Genomic DNA, 15,618 nt, shown 5'->3' on the forward strand with positions numbered 1-15,618 from the left:
AAACTATCTCTCTCATAAAATATACTAAGCAATAAGCTACATGTAATGCCATATGTCAGAGGGAGGTGATGATATCGAATTCCTTCATCTACAGACGCAGGCAACTGCATGCAGACGTAGCAATCCTTAACCTCCATGGCATCCACGTATTCATACAAAAGTTTAGCATAAGCATTTGACCTAAAGTCTCCTTGGGACTCGTCTACATGTAACCTGCGGGCTTCTGCAGCCAATAACGCTTTCTCTTGAGTGTTTTCCCTTTTCTCACCTGCAACAGTGGGTGTAAGTGTTACTCCATAATTCGCATCAGTTACCTTTACCTCTTCCTCATGTCCCTTTACATAAGAAATTGTTACCACTAAAGCTATTAATATTATCACTCCTACTATTAGTGTACCTATTATACATTTAGCTCTGCGGTTCGGGGTGCCGGCCTCCATTTCGTCAGACAATCTAGCTTTTCCCTTTCTCTTTGCAAAAAAAAAGTTCTTTTCCTCTCGTTCCTTTACAGTCTCTTTCAATCCTTTTTTATCTTTAGAATCCACACAGCTGGAGGCTGACAGCCTTTTTCGCAAAAAGTCCTTTCACAGTTCAAAAAGACAACCCTAGCCCTTCTCCATCCACTCAAGGGGTTCCCTAAAATTCTCTGCTTCCTGGGCGCTAGGTAATCTTCTTTTCTTCTGCTTGCTTTATTTACAAAGTCCTTTAACAATCGACTATTAGATTTGTGGTTGCAGCTTCAATAGCATAGTTCAATATTTCCATGCGAAGAGTATGCTCTTCATGTGCTGTTATCGTGGTACCAAAGTCGGGGAATTTCAATTCTGTAAGAAACATGTGTTTTAACTTGCTGAGGCGGGGAGGTCTGGGGAGCACGAATGTTAGTGACCCTTCTTGTTCGACACCGGGTACCAACAGTTGTATTTCCACGGTGATAATGGGCTCAGAACTGGACACCACCACCGCTCGGATCCTCCCTGTCTCCGGTTTCACAGACATTTGTCGCCAGATATGTCCACTCAGGTGTGGAGTATCTTCTGTTAGGCACACGCACTCTTCTTGACCTTCTTCGGTCTGGTGCTTCAGCGCCCTGAGCACCTTCTTCTGGGTCTGAGTCTTCTGATATCGGAGGAAGGGTTGCTTCTGGAGTTGACCTCAGGCTAGAACTTCTTCTTTGCGGCCAATTTGCTTCTCCACGTGCCCTTCTACTCCTTCTCCTTCTGGTCTGTTCTCGCTCTCTGTCAGACCTGTCCGGGTCAGACTCGTACTCCCAGCTGTCTTCTCCTTCTGTAGCGTCTTCTGTTTCGCTGTTGTACTGACCGTCCTCAGCTTGGTCAGACTCGTTCCCTGCTTCCACTGGCACCTCTACAGCTTGGCTAGCCCCCTCTATGGCTTCTTGGTCCTCAGCTGGACGTCCATCCGAGAGAGGAGCTGTTTCCAGAGGTGCTGGAACCCTTTTCGTATGCGACGCGTGTATCCAGTTGGGCAGGCCTCCCACCTTTACAGCTGTACTTGTGATCAGGATGACCTGGTAGGGCCCACGCCAACGAATATCCAAGCAGCTTCTTCTCACATGTTTCTTCACCAGGACCCAGTCCCCAGGATACAGGTCATGGCAAGGGCCCTGGCACGCTGGAACCTCTGCAGCCTGCACCTGAAGGGACACAGAACGCATGGCGTCAGACAGCCCCTTACAATAGTCCAGGATCATATCATCTGTGATATTTAACAGTGCAGTAGCTGGAATAGATGGCAGTCTCATTGCTCTCCCCATTAACACCTCATGTGGTGACAACCCTGTTCTTCTGTCTGGGGTACTACGAAGGCTCATGAGTACCAATGGCAGGGCGTCAGGCCAATTCAGGGTCGTTGAGGAGCAAACTTTCGCTATTCTGGACTTGATCGTGCCATTAATTTGTTCCACGATTCCTGAGGCTTCTGGTCGGTAACTGCAATGGAGCTTTTGGTCTATATTCAGTGCAACACAAATCATCTTCACAAGCTCGCTGTTAAAATGTGTTCCCCTATCTGATTCCAAAAAGGCCGGCACCCCGAACCGAGGGATAAGTTCTCTAAGCAGTAACTTAGCCACTGTGAGGGTGTCGCACCTACGTGTAGGGTATGCCTCAACCCATCTGGAGAACACACAAACAACCACCAGGACATAGCGGAGGCGGTTGCATCTTGGCATTTCAATGAAATCTATCTGCATTCTGTTGAATGGACCTCCAGACCTTCCTATGTGACTTAGTGCAACTGGTGTTCTTTTCCCTACATTCAGCTGCTGGCAGGTCACACAACGCTGGCACACTGCTTCTGCTGCGATTCTAAACTTAGGATTGTACCAAGTCTGTCTAAACACTCTCAGCATAGCATCTCTCCCTAAGTGTACGGGACCATGTATGAGTCTAGCCATTGGACTCACCATCTCATTGGGCAACACTGCTCTGCCGTCCGCTGAGACCCAAAAATGAGTCTCACCCATTACACATCCTGCCTTTACCCATGTTTCCTTTTCTGAATCAGGAGCATTTTCTTGCATGGTTGACAATTCATCCCAAGTATCAACAGTTTCCAGTATCATGGCTAATTCAGTTCTTACATTTATTCCACCCACATCCACCTCTGTGAAAGAGTAACCTTGTTCTGCGCAATACCGCGCAACTTCATCAGCATATCTATTGCCTTTCGAAACAAAGTCCTCATTTTTGGTATGTGCGATGCACTTTACAACTGCGATACTTGCTGGACATTGCAATGCTTCTAACAACAGGCGCACAAACTCTCCATTGCGAATGGGAGAGCCTGAAGAAGTCATGAACCCTCTTTGAGACCATAACTGCCCGTAATCATGAACTACCCCAAACCCGTATTGGCTGTCGGTGTAGATGGTGACTCGAATTTGATTGCCTGCTAAGCAAGCACGTGTTAGGGCAATAATCTCGGCTACCTGAGCGGAGTTTACTCCTTCCAGGCACCCTGCTTCCACAACTCCTTCGATTGTACAAACAGCATAAGCTGCTCTCAACTGCCCAACTTCGTCTCTTACACATGAGCCATCGACAAAGAAAACTTCGTCTGGGTCGGTCAGTGGCTCATCTACGATGTCGGGTCTGGGTTTGGTGCATAGTTCAGTCACATCGAGACAGTCATGGTCTGTATATTCATCATCATCATCAATATCATTTGGAAGTGGCATTAAGGTAGCAGGGTTCAAAACAGAGCATCTCTTGAGGGTCACGTTCTCTGCAGCAAGAATAACTTGCTCATAGCGCGTGAGCCTGCTATTGGTCAGATGCTGTGGTTTGGTCCTGGTCATCAACAGTTCAACAGAATGTGGCACGCACACCTCTAACGGGTGCCCCATAACAATATTTTCACATCTCTCAATGCTGACACCCGTTGCAGCAACGGATTTGAGACATCCGGGCAACGCTGCGGCTACTGGGTCTAAAGTAGCTGAGAAATAAGCAACTGGTCTACGGGCATTCCCATGGATTTGGACCAACACAGACAACGCACAACCTTCTCTCTCACAACAGTAAAGAAAGAATTGTTTATTGTAATCAGGCATTCCCAATGCCGGAGCACGACACAGGTCCTCTCTCAGCTGTAAGAATGCCATCAAACAGTCTTTGTCCCATGGTACCGGATCACTCACCTCTTTGTGCGTCAGTTTTTGCAAGGGCTTTGCTTTCAGTGAAAAGTTCACGATCCACTGTCGGCAATAACCCACCATCCCTAGGAACATCCTGACCTCTCTCTGTGTCTGAGGCGCGTTCATTTTCATGATCGCCTCTATCCTGTCTGGTGACACCTTTCGTTTGCCTTTCTCAATTCTGTGTCCCAAGTACTGTACTTCTGTCAGGCAGTACTGCAATTTTCCCGGGGATACCTTATGCCCATTGGCAGCTAGGTGATTTAACAAAGCAATGGAGTCTTCCCTGCAAGCTTCTTCTGTGTCTGACGCCACAAGGAGGTCGTCTATGTACTGGACCAGAACTGACTTCTGGGGCAGCACTAGACTTTCAAGATTTTTCTTCAGAAGCTGGTTAAAGATCGATGGACTCTCTGTATACCCCTGAGGGATACGACACCATGTTAGGACGCGATTTTCCAGCTTAAATGCGAAAAGAAAATGGCTATCTTCGTCCAAAGGGATCGAAAAGAAAGCCTGACAAAGATCTATCACAGTGAACCACTCAGCTTGGAATGGAATCTGAAACAGTATCACTGATGGATTCGGTACCACTGGACAACATGAAACGACTATGTTATTAATCTTTCGAAGGTCCTGCACTATCCGGAATTTCCCATTTGGTTTCTGCAGACCCATAATCGGGGAGTTACATGGACTACCCACGATTTCTTTCAGTATTCCCTGTTTAATCATGGACTCGATCACGGGTTTTATGCCTGCAATCGTTTCTGGAGTCAATTTATACTGGGGTGTTCTTGGGAACTCAGCATGCGGTTTCACTACAATTTTCACTGGGTCCACCCCTTTGACCAATCCAATCTCTTCCCCAGTGAAATCCCATACCTCTGATGCCACTGTCTCTCTCAAATCCCAGGGAAGCTCGTCTACTGTCAAAGTAGGGTACAGCTCCACACATATTCTTGAGTTTGCAACTTTGAAATCTGCATCATCATCATTAGTCAATACCTCCACTCCCTGGGGGGTACAATATATAGTACAATTCAATTTGCACAACAGGTCTCTTCCTAGCAGACACACAGGGCTTGAATCGCAAACCACAAATTGGTGCTCATCGCTGTACTTCCCTATTTTCACCTGTACCGGTTCTGTCAATTGGCTGGTTATTCTCCTGTTTGCGACCCCTACCACCTGTATGGTCTCTCCAGACATGGGCAGGTCTGGAACTGCAGCTGATCTGATCGTGGATCTAGTGGCTCCTGTGTCCACCAGAAATGTCGTAGGGCACCCTGCTACTTCTGCTTCCACATAGGGTCCCCTCTGATCTACCTCTAAGGCTGCCCCGAGGGTGCAGTCTTCTCTTTCCACTCTCTGTCCGGTTAATGGGTCCACATAATAGCATTCTTCACCTTCCACAAACAGGGGCATTTGTCTATAGGTCTTACCCATACTCCCTACTCGAGGAGGTTGCGGGAACTGGGCTCGGGGAGGAGCCCCCCCCCCTTTGAGCACCTTTCCTTGGTATGGCGTCGCCCCTCTCATAGGTGCGCTCTGAACCTCTTCCTCCTCTATCTCTTGCTCTCCGATCTCCACATTGTAAGGGCACTCGCGTTTCCAATGCCCCAACTCGTTGCACTGGTGGCACCTAGTCGTTTTCTTCAAGGTAGCTATGTCTACTCTGGGTCTAAAGGTAGTACTCTCCTCATTACCCTTGTTCTGACTGTACTGCTTCTTACCTCCTGTACCTGTCCCTTGCTGCTGTTGTTGCGGTCCCCCCTTCCCTGCTGCCTGCAATTGTACCACCATCAGCTTCTCTTTTAGTTTCTTAGCCTTGGAGTCTACCTCATCACAGCAGTACCTAGCATATCTCAGTATTTCATCTAGGGGTCTACTTTGCCAACAAATCGAGTGTTGCTGAATCATTAAACTAATATCCGGTCTCAGTCCCAGGACGAACTTGGACACGAATTGCCCTATGTCCTTTGGATCCATTACATCCAAGCCGCTATACTGTTTAAACGCCTTCAGCAATCTCTCGTAATATTCATGGACTGTCTCTTTGGGTTCCTGTCTCGTTCTGTCTATTCTGACCCAATCTATGTCTTGCATAGGCACTTTTTCTTTCAGCCAAGTCATCACTCTCTCGAATTTTGCCATCACGATCTCGGACGGCCCATTGGTCCTAGCATCTCTCTCTGGCTCCGTTGTGGGCCACTCAGCGCTAACCTTGCATGCTGTCCACAGATCCCCTGGTACTACAATGTCAAACAGCGTGTTCAGATCTATCCATAGGACTTTTGAGATCTTTACAAACCTCTCGACTTGCTTGTACCACTCCACGGGGCTCTCTCGTAACTTGGGGAAAGATGTGGTAAAAGCAGCTAAATCTCCCCTACTCCAAGGGACATGTACATAGCTCCCATTGGCAACTTCACGCAAAGGGTAAGCTTCTATTCCCTGCTGTCCTGGTGTTATACCAATCATGCTTCTCCTGCCGGTCCCTTTCTTGGACCACCTCTCTTCCCATTTATCTAGTGCCCTCCATGTCCTTATTCCAGTAATCAGTTCCCTTATGTGTGTTTTCAGCCCAATCGTTCTCCTCTCATCTAGATCTCGATCTGAGTAATGTAGCCTGTGGTTACCCTGTAATGCTTTGGTTCTTGACAAGTCCACCATATATTTGCCTGCTAGTTCGACTAACTTCTCATGGACTGCTCTCGCCTTTCGTGTGATGTCCTTTGCCATATACAGTATTTCATCCTGTTCATACATTTCCATTCTTTCCAAAGGCAGGGTACCATCTACCATGTCATCCAGATCTGACCTTAAGCTGGAGACATCAAGTCTCTTGGCTCTTATCTCAGCTCGCAATATGTCTTTTGAAGGAGGCTCACTGGTCTCCCTCCCATCCCAACTTCGAGCTCTGCGTTTGGGCTCGGGAGAATTAATGGGTGGCCTCCCTTGCTCCCATCTCTCCAGGTCCCATGCTCGGCCATCCGATCTTGGAAGGTGATGGAACACGGGCCTGTTATCCCTACTCTCTCTCTGCCCACTCTCGTCTTCCTCTCTCCTCTCACCGCACATCTCTCTGTTATTTTCCCTCTGGTCGCTACACTCCCTTTGCCTCGTATCGCTCAGTATCCGATACGATCCTTCCTGGTTCCCCATATTCCCTGGGCTGCGCTCATTTCTGTCATCACAGGGACTATGGTGCGACCTCTCACAACTCCCATTCTGTTCTCTGGTGCCAGGCACACAGTGTGGACACTTAAAGCTGTTCCTGTACTCTTGCGCTCTCCTCTCCCCTTCACTGAGTATCGGGCACGCCACCCCTCCACTCCCGGGGCCCCCGTTTTCCAGGTCTGTTCTACCTCCATTCCGGGCCCAATGGGTGACTCCCCTACTCCCTCTACAGTCCCACTCCGGGCTACTCTCCCCAGCCCCGCAGTGAGTTCGTGCTCTGCTGTCCTGACTTTCCCTTTCTGCTTCTGCAGCATTGATGCACTTTTGAGCCTTCACTGCCTCATCCCACTGCTTCATGTACTCATTTAGTTCTTGAAAGGACTTTCGTCCAGATCCCCTCAGATCCATTGGCCATCTGGGGCCCCCAGGATCTCCTCCTGGGTCCCCTGCTGTGTGCATCGGGGTGCTCCACTCTCTGGGTATCGGCATCTGACTTGGGGAATTAGTGGTATCGTTCCTCCTTGCCTGCTCTGCTCTTTCTCTGTCTTTCCGCTTCCGTTCTTCCCCTTTTGCTCTCTCTTGGTCATATATCGATATTATAGGACCTATGGTAACAGGTACCTGTAGTGCATCTGGTAATGGGTAGGATGTGGCGCTTTCCGTTTCCGGCGCTCTTTGTACCACAAACCTACCGACTACCTGTTGCACCTGACTAGGCTGGAGCAACTCTTTCTTTGGCTCAGGATCCCACTCTGTACTGGGAAGCGGTCTATGCTCTCCTGCATTGCCCCCCTTTTCTCCTTCAGTATTCTCGACCTCTCCCCCTGCTCTATTATACGGGGGTGGCCTGTCTGTCAGTAATCTGTTTATCAGGCTGTCCTCTGTTTCGCTCTCATCATCTTCTTCTAGGGGGCTCTTATTTACTGGCGCCTCTAACACTGGGTACAATTTATTTATTTCCAAATTATGCACTCTCCATCTTTTAGCATCCGCATCCCACCTGGCATCCTGTACTGCCCTTACCGAGCGTTTCACCCTTTCTTGTCGTCTGTTCATATTCCTTTCATGCGCTGCCCTAAGCCATGCTTCAAGGGCTTCAAACTGGGTTGGTCTAGGCAAGGGTCTCTTTGAGGTCATGACTGATTTCAATCGATGTAACACCTCTAATCTGAACGTCCCGTACTTCGGGAACGTCAGTTCCTCGTTTCCTTCAGTAATCTTACTCCACTCTGATATCCAAAGGATCGTATGCAACCCAACATTTACTGCCATGTAACGAGCTGGCGTACCCTCCGGCGGGGCTTCTTCCCCTTCATACGATCCTCGCCTCTCTTTCTTAAACAGCGCTTTCAACCATTTAAAACACTTCATAATTATGCGCACAAAATTCAGCCTCGCTACTCTGTTTACTTCCTGATGACAATCCACCAATCCTGTCGCGGCTTTGCTAGCTTGGCCTATCACAGCGCGGTCTTTCTCCTGTTGGCCAATCACGTCGCGACCCTGTATGACGTGTTCGCTAGCTGGCCTATCACAGCGCGGTCTTTCTCCTGTCAGCCAATCACTGCGCGACACCACCTGACGTCTCTTTTCTCCGCTTCGCAGCAGCACCCCTCCTTTCTCAACTCGTCTCCCGGTTATGCATGCGTCCCATTCATACACTGAAAAAAATGACTACTTCCGACCAAGCGGTCACTTCTCTCGACTGTACGTCCACAGTCTATCTGTAATTGTCAACACAACTGACGAGATGTCTATCGTCTCTCTGATAGGTTACTTACACACACAGTAACTTCCGACCAGCGTCCGTTACTCACGCACTCACTCTTACGTTCCCCCTATCTCGGTCTCTCGGGTGATCAATGGTACCTCATGACCCCCTTCACACTAGTTGACAATTACTCTGGGTGTCCGATACACCCGAACCACTTAAGCTCTCCTTGAACTTAAGATTTCCACCGGTTGCGCGCGCTCACAACCTGTTCCACAGTCACTCTACAAACATTCAACTCCGCCAGACATTACAACATAGATATAATACAAAAACACCGCAATCTAACACGCATAACCCTTTATACTCACTCTCGACCGATACTGCTGCTTTTTCTGTCTCACGTCATCCGGATCTTCATCTGCGGGCTGTTCTTCCGATCATCGATTTCTAGGGGCCTTGGGGTAAGCTAACCTGGCCTAGGTCACCGTCCTCAAGAAGGCAACCATCCTCTATAGCTACCAACTGAAAGGGCGAGATTTTGATCGATACCTTATATCTATTGATCCAAACCTCGATCTGGTCGACTGAACCTTTATTGCCTGTCTTGGAAGGAAACAGTACACCTATCTGCAAATTAGTTCACCCAAGAAAGGACTCTACTCTTAAAGATCACGGACAACTTCTAGGTTTCAAAAGTTTATTGTAAAGATATAATGAGCTGCAAATACAAGCATCTCAGAATGAGATTCACGAGATACACAGGTCCAATTACATACATGTGCTCTCGAAAAGCCCTCAGACGAGCAACAGAAATCACTAACACAAGTTCTAAAAATAGCAAAGCTATCAGCATAGACGCATATCTCTCCTTCATTTAGGTTGGAGGAAAACGAACACAGGTTAGGCGTCCCTACCCTGTTCTAGATGGTATCCCTACTTAACCAAATCCCAACCTACCAAAGGTGTCAGCAATGAATGACCCCCAAGGGAAGTCACCCACTCTAAGTCTCTTGGTGAAAACCTAAAGTTCTCCAGTCATGACCCCTCACTGCCTACCCATCCGCTCTCTAAAGGGTCCTCAGGTCTCTGCTCTAACTCCACCCAGGGGTGCTGTCCCTAATACAAAATAGTCAACAACATTTGAGACGCCCCTTGCGAAACGCCTCTCACGTGGTGCAACTTCAGGCTTTTTCCATGATGCTTTGTATTGGGCCTCAGACGTTAGAGTTGACCTTGCTTCTCAGTCTCTTCTCCGGCCCGCTGATACCCCTTAAACATTCCAGAACCCTCCTCCATGTCTGGGCCGTCTACTGAACAGGCCTCTATTCATTCACTTATAATTGGATCCCCCCTTTCCTGTTGCAGACAGATATCTGCCGCCAAGAACCCAACTCTCATAGACTTCTAAAAAGGCTTGCAACATTTCTCAGCCCAGACATGTACGTGTAAATCAATGCTAAAACATTTCAGGCCTACAATATTTCACATTATGATTATAGCATTCTATTTCTTCATTTAATTAAAGCATGCTAAAACTCTTATTCTATTATTTAGAAAACATTACTCTAAATCATGGCCCATTAATGCAATGACCAAAAACGTTAAACAATCTGTGTCGTGAAAAGAAACACCTTCCCTTTTAGCTCCAGCTCTGGCCCTGAGGCCTACCACGTTCTGCGTTTTACCACAGACCATCTTATATGTTAACAGCTACACGACATAGATTCAAAATAATCACATCTACTAAAATCATATAATGTCACACATTTCTGTATTAATTCCACTTCTACTTAAATCTCTATATTAGCTATACATTTAGAATATAATTTCAGATACTATTAGCACTCATGGCATTTCTTCTTCATGAATTATGCTCTCTATAGGTAAATGTGATGTACTCATATATTTATATCAGTTTGCGCTCTCTCAGGCTCCGTACTCAAACTTGAATTTGGTGCGACCATGTACATCATGGAGTTGTGATAAAAATACCAAATGCCTGCAAACAAAAAGTTTGGCAGGGGTCCTGGTTCTCGGAGCTTCAAGACTCTATATAGGATACACATGGATTTTGAGGTCCCCGATTTTCTTATAGTCCAGGTTCAGGAAACGACATGAATGAATATTGTAAAATGTCTACTATGGTCCATAGAGGGCACCTGTGCCTATTGGTTAGCAGAGCGCTTTGGAGAAATCAAGACATAATTACAGTGATGTGGATGCAGACGAAAGAAGATGAATACCCAGTGTTTAATGGGTACAAAATGTAAGTGCAAAGGTCCAAAGATTTCTTAGAAGCCAAGTGCTACTACTCCAGCGCACCATAGCTGATCAATATCAAGGTTGACTAGTCTTCATTTCACCTCATGCCTCTTTCTTCCACTTCGCTGAACTTCCTAACTCGTTAGTGATTTCCTACTGGTTATTTTTATCCCTGCTTTCTACTTATGTCCCTTTTTTCCCTATCTTTCGCATCCTCCTACTTTCTCCCCTTTATGCCTTTCCACTTCTCGGAGTCAAAGACAAATTAAAGATGAAAAATAAGTCAGGGCCCCAAAAATGAGTGTCAATGCCCACTACCATGAGGTACCAGAACAAATTATGCGTAGGGCATAGTCAGTAAAGGGAAGTGACCAATTCATCTCTATCCTCTCTAATGCCATCACACATAAACAATGTCTTGCCTTTCTCTCATTCACTGACCCCATCACAGGCCTGCTGCCATTCATTTCATCCAGAGACAAGATGAAATCCAGCCCAAATTGTTTAGGATTCTGATGGCAAGTTACAAAAACAAGAAATTGAGATGCTGCTTAGATACTAATTTACCCAATCTCTGACATACAACTAATCATGAATGCTGCCTCAAGTCAAAAAGAGTAACCTGTGCATCTTAAAGGACTTTGGCCTGTCAAACTAATGCTTCTGAATGTTGATAGTACAGTCATCTACCCTATTAAAAATTACATTTGGTAGCTGTAATGGTTTTTAAACTTCACTCACTCACTATGGGCCCCCACTTAATTTAGAAGTGCATCCCTGACGTCAGGTGAATGCCCGCCCTCTATCAGACCAAGTTTTTAGAGGGCGAGGATGGCCGATGATGAAGCATGACACCAGGTGGTGTGTGAGGCCAGTCCAAAACTTTTTGTGAGATGTCCACACTCACAATTGATCCTTGAGCACCTTCGGACACATTACTGGGAGCGGCCCCATTTGTGTTGAACACCTGAGGTGTGTACCACAGGCAATAATCCATAATTATCTGCAAACATGATTAAAAATTGCAAGTAGACATAATTTAGGAACAAACATAGGGCTTGATTTAGAGTGTGATGGATCTAGGACATCTTCTGATAAGCATCAGATGAATGTATGTGTGTATGTATGTATGTATGTGATTTCTAGAGTGCAACTGTTACTCCAAGGAGAGCCCTGGTGCTAATGAAAAAAAAGTGCTAACTGAGGGGGGATAAGGGTATGGACTCAGAATTTATGGAAAAGCCAGGTTTTGATCTTTTTTCGGAATAAGGGGGTAGTCTCAATGCATCTGAGTTCCAGAGGAAGTTTGGTACACAAAGAGGGGCCCAGGAAGGAAAAAGATCTCTCCCTCATGACAATGAACTTTGACAAGACAGAGGTTGGCAGAGCTCAGGTTTGTCTGGGAAGTTGAAACTTAACTCTAGCTCGTAGATAGCCCTGGCCTGTGCCGTGTTAGGCTTTAAGGGGGAAAAGCAGAATCTTAAAGCTGATCCTCTTACTGATTGGGAGCCAATGAAGATCAAAGAGAAGACATGATACGTGGGAATTACGGGGCAGACCGTAAATAGTTCAGGCAGCTGAGTCCTGGACCAGCTGTATCCCATCAATCAGGTAGTCTGGCAGGCCTAGGTAGAGTACATTCCCATAATCCAGTCCTGCTGTGATGGGCTTGGATCACTCTCCTGTCCTGTCTACTCAGTGTTAGGACATTATATACTGTAAATAGAGATGTTGGGATATTCACCACTTTTTGGTGGTTGTTCTGTTTCAACCAAAGTCAACATCAGGTCCATAGACATAGAGTTATAAGCAGAACAACTGGAATAATGTGATTCTGCAGCCACAGCTTTTTTAAGCATAGTTATACATTTGTCACATCTCATCTGCTGCATAATCTGCAGATTTTAACAAAAAACTTTTGCTTTTAGCTCAAAGGATTCAAAAGTTGTTAAACCATGGTGCTGTGTTCCTGCGCACTTAGAAGGCCAGGCGCAAAAGTTGATTAGTCATTTTTCAGTTGCTTATTGGAGCATTAGGTTGTTAAACATTTACTAATAAGGTGAAATATGTGCCAAGAGAGTGTTATTATGAGTACAAATGGCAAATTAATGAATAATAACCCCTTCAAAATGTGCAACATTGTGCTCCAAAATTTGCCTTACTTGCAGCATAATTTAGCCAAACCGTGCTGAATAATTTTGTCCTCCCCTGCTGCATAATTCCAGTGGCCTCGACCAAAAGTCGTGTGTATTTTAGTAAAGTAAGCATCAGTATTTAATTCTTGTGGAAATGATGACTGTAAGCATCCAAAATCAAGCCGAATGCAGTAAAAGTATTCCTTAGTTGAATCGATGAAAATATACACAAATTGCTTTAAGGAGCTTCTCAGGAAGTTATTACAGAGGCTGCCTAATTATGAGCACTTTTAAAAAGACTCACATGGCAAGCAATCACTTTGGAACAAGTCAGTTCTAGAAAAACAGTGAGAAATTGAAAACCATAAAGGAGTACCCAGAAAAGGGCAGACATATTTTGTTGACTACAAGAAGTTTCATGGTCTGTTCAATATGCTATGCTGGCTCCCTGGATTGTCTTGTCTGCTCATTTTTACCTTCTAAGACATTTCCAGCATCATAGTAAAAGACAGGTGAAGGGCTGAAGCTTTAGAAGCATTTCCTTTCCAAGTTATTTTCAGTTTGGCTCCTTTTTTAGATCAAAGCTGATCAATGCATCACATCAAAGAAACCCCAGGCATGTAGAAGTGACAGAAATGCATGCGGGCCAATGTCACGATTCTGCAAGATCCCTTCAACATCTCAAAGCCCTTTGTTTCTGTTCTCTTTCAAATATTTGTGCATAATAACACGGGAATAGGAAAAATGTTCCATACTGGATGGATTTTTCAGCTCTCGCCTGTGTTCTGGCAAGCTTTGAGATTTGAAAGAATCAGGTCTATTATGTGCAAATGTAATAAACCGGTTTCTTGCATATTTGCGTCTGCGGACCGTCCGAATGAACAAATAACTTGCTAAATTCGTAACTTTTGCGAAAAATAAAAGTGTGGATACGTGACAGTGAAATTCACCTACTTTTAAAATTAATTCAAGAAATCAGCATTAATGTTTCAAATTTTAAAGACATATGGTCATATAAAATTTCAAAATTCACTTGACTGCAGGAAAATGAGGCCAGTGCTGCCAATAAAGCACTAATGAAATGATGGCGAAATAGCCACCTGGGGATATCCCTGAGGCAATAGTCCAGGATTATTAGCGAACTCGATATAGTAACAGATTATGGAGTAATTAATTTTTTCCCTTTTGGTTCTATGATATTAAATCCTGTGTTCAGTATTAGCTCTTAAGAATTAAAGTCGGAGAAGAGTCGGGGAAGTAAAAATGAAATATCTAATTTCTAAAACGTCCTTTTAAAGTATGTCAGTCCTGTGTTTTTTTTAAACTGCATTGAATGTGTTTGTCTGTGACCTAATTTGGTCTCAGTTTTGCTGATACTTGTTCATGCTTTTAGGAAGACATCCTGTTTTACTCCAATAACATTTTTCAGTAAAGTCACTTGTTTTTTATTACATGCTGGTCATGGTCACTTTACTGGGGTCACATTAATCATATTTCTTTAATTTATTTCAATATTTCCACAAAGCTTTATCAATAAATGTTGTGTTATGTGAGTGGTTGTTTATTTAACCTTTTTACTAAGCCTTTTTGCATTGAAAATAAAGGTTACTCATTTCAGCAGAAGTGAGTATTAACTATTAATTCTTCCCCGGTTATTTAATTCATTTGTAAACACTTATTAAATGGTATATTGTGGAAATTAATTTAAACCTCAAATTTGTAGTGATCTTTTTCTTATGCTCATGTGAGAGTCATTGCAAGAAATCATATAATTGCAACAAACGGTAACATTTTCTCTAAATGAGTACCGTGGGAACAATTGTTGTCAGCTGATTGTAGGCCCACTGGGGCACGACCCACTGGCTACACCAATGAAGGAGCCATCTGACCGAAACACTCAATTCCAGTGGAAACCTCAACCATAAAAGAGGGTAAAATACAGGACCCAGATTACCCCAAGGCTGCAGAAGAAAATGATAGAAGCTACCCCAAAGATTCAATTTTGGATACTAATACTGGCCTGGGTTAGGGTGTGGTGAATCTATTACTGCAAATGGAGTCCCTGTGTTTAATTGAGCCAGTGGTTTCCAGTGCTTGGCACCGGCCCTAAAATGTCAGCATTAGTACTTATGACAGTGTGCCACATGGGGGGAGGGAGGGGGGCTGTCTGCTCTCTTTTCAGATGAGCACAAAAGCAGTTGTTTAATAAATCAATATACATAAAATAATTACTATTACCTTCCATCCAAGCCACACTTATAGATGTGAGTGGCCTTGAATTGTCGAACTATCTCACTTGTGGGAGTGTGATGGTTAGTAGTTGGGTTGATACTGTCATTGGCAGTGCTAGCAGGGGCAATGGGTGGGTGGTGCAATCTACAATGGCCTCCTTACAAGGTTCCTGGCTCCCTTGGCCTTAGCCTTGGTCTCTTTACAAATTAAGCACTGTGAAGGCCACTGCATTCCTAAAGAGAAGGCAGTAACTTCAGTGTGAAAGTTAGTAGCCAAACTTTGCAAAGCTCACAAAGAGATCACAAACTTATCAATAGTTCAGGCTATACAAGACACCTGAGGGTAACAGTGGCAAAGGAAGAGGACGGTGCTGACGTTTAGGAGTACTTCAGAACAGACAAAATTGCAAACAAAGGCCATAAACCATCAGCAGT

This window comes from Lissotriton helveticus, chromosome 12 (assembly GCF_964261635.1).
Source record: "Lissotriton helveticus chromosome 12, aLisHel1.1, whole genome shotgun sequence".
Lineage (NCBI taxonomy): Eukaryota > Metazoa > Chordata > Amphibia > Caudata > Salamandridae > Lissotriton > Lissotriton helveticus.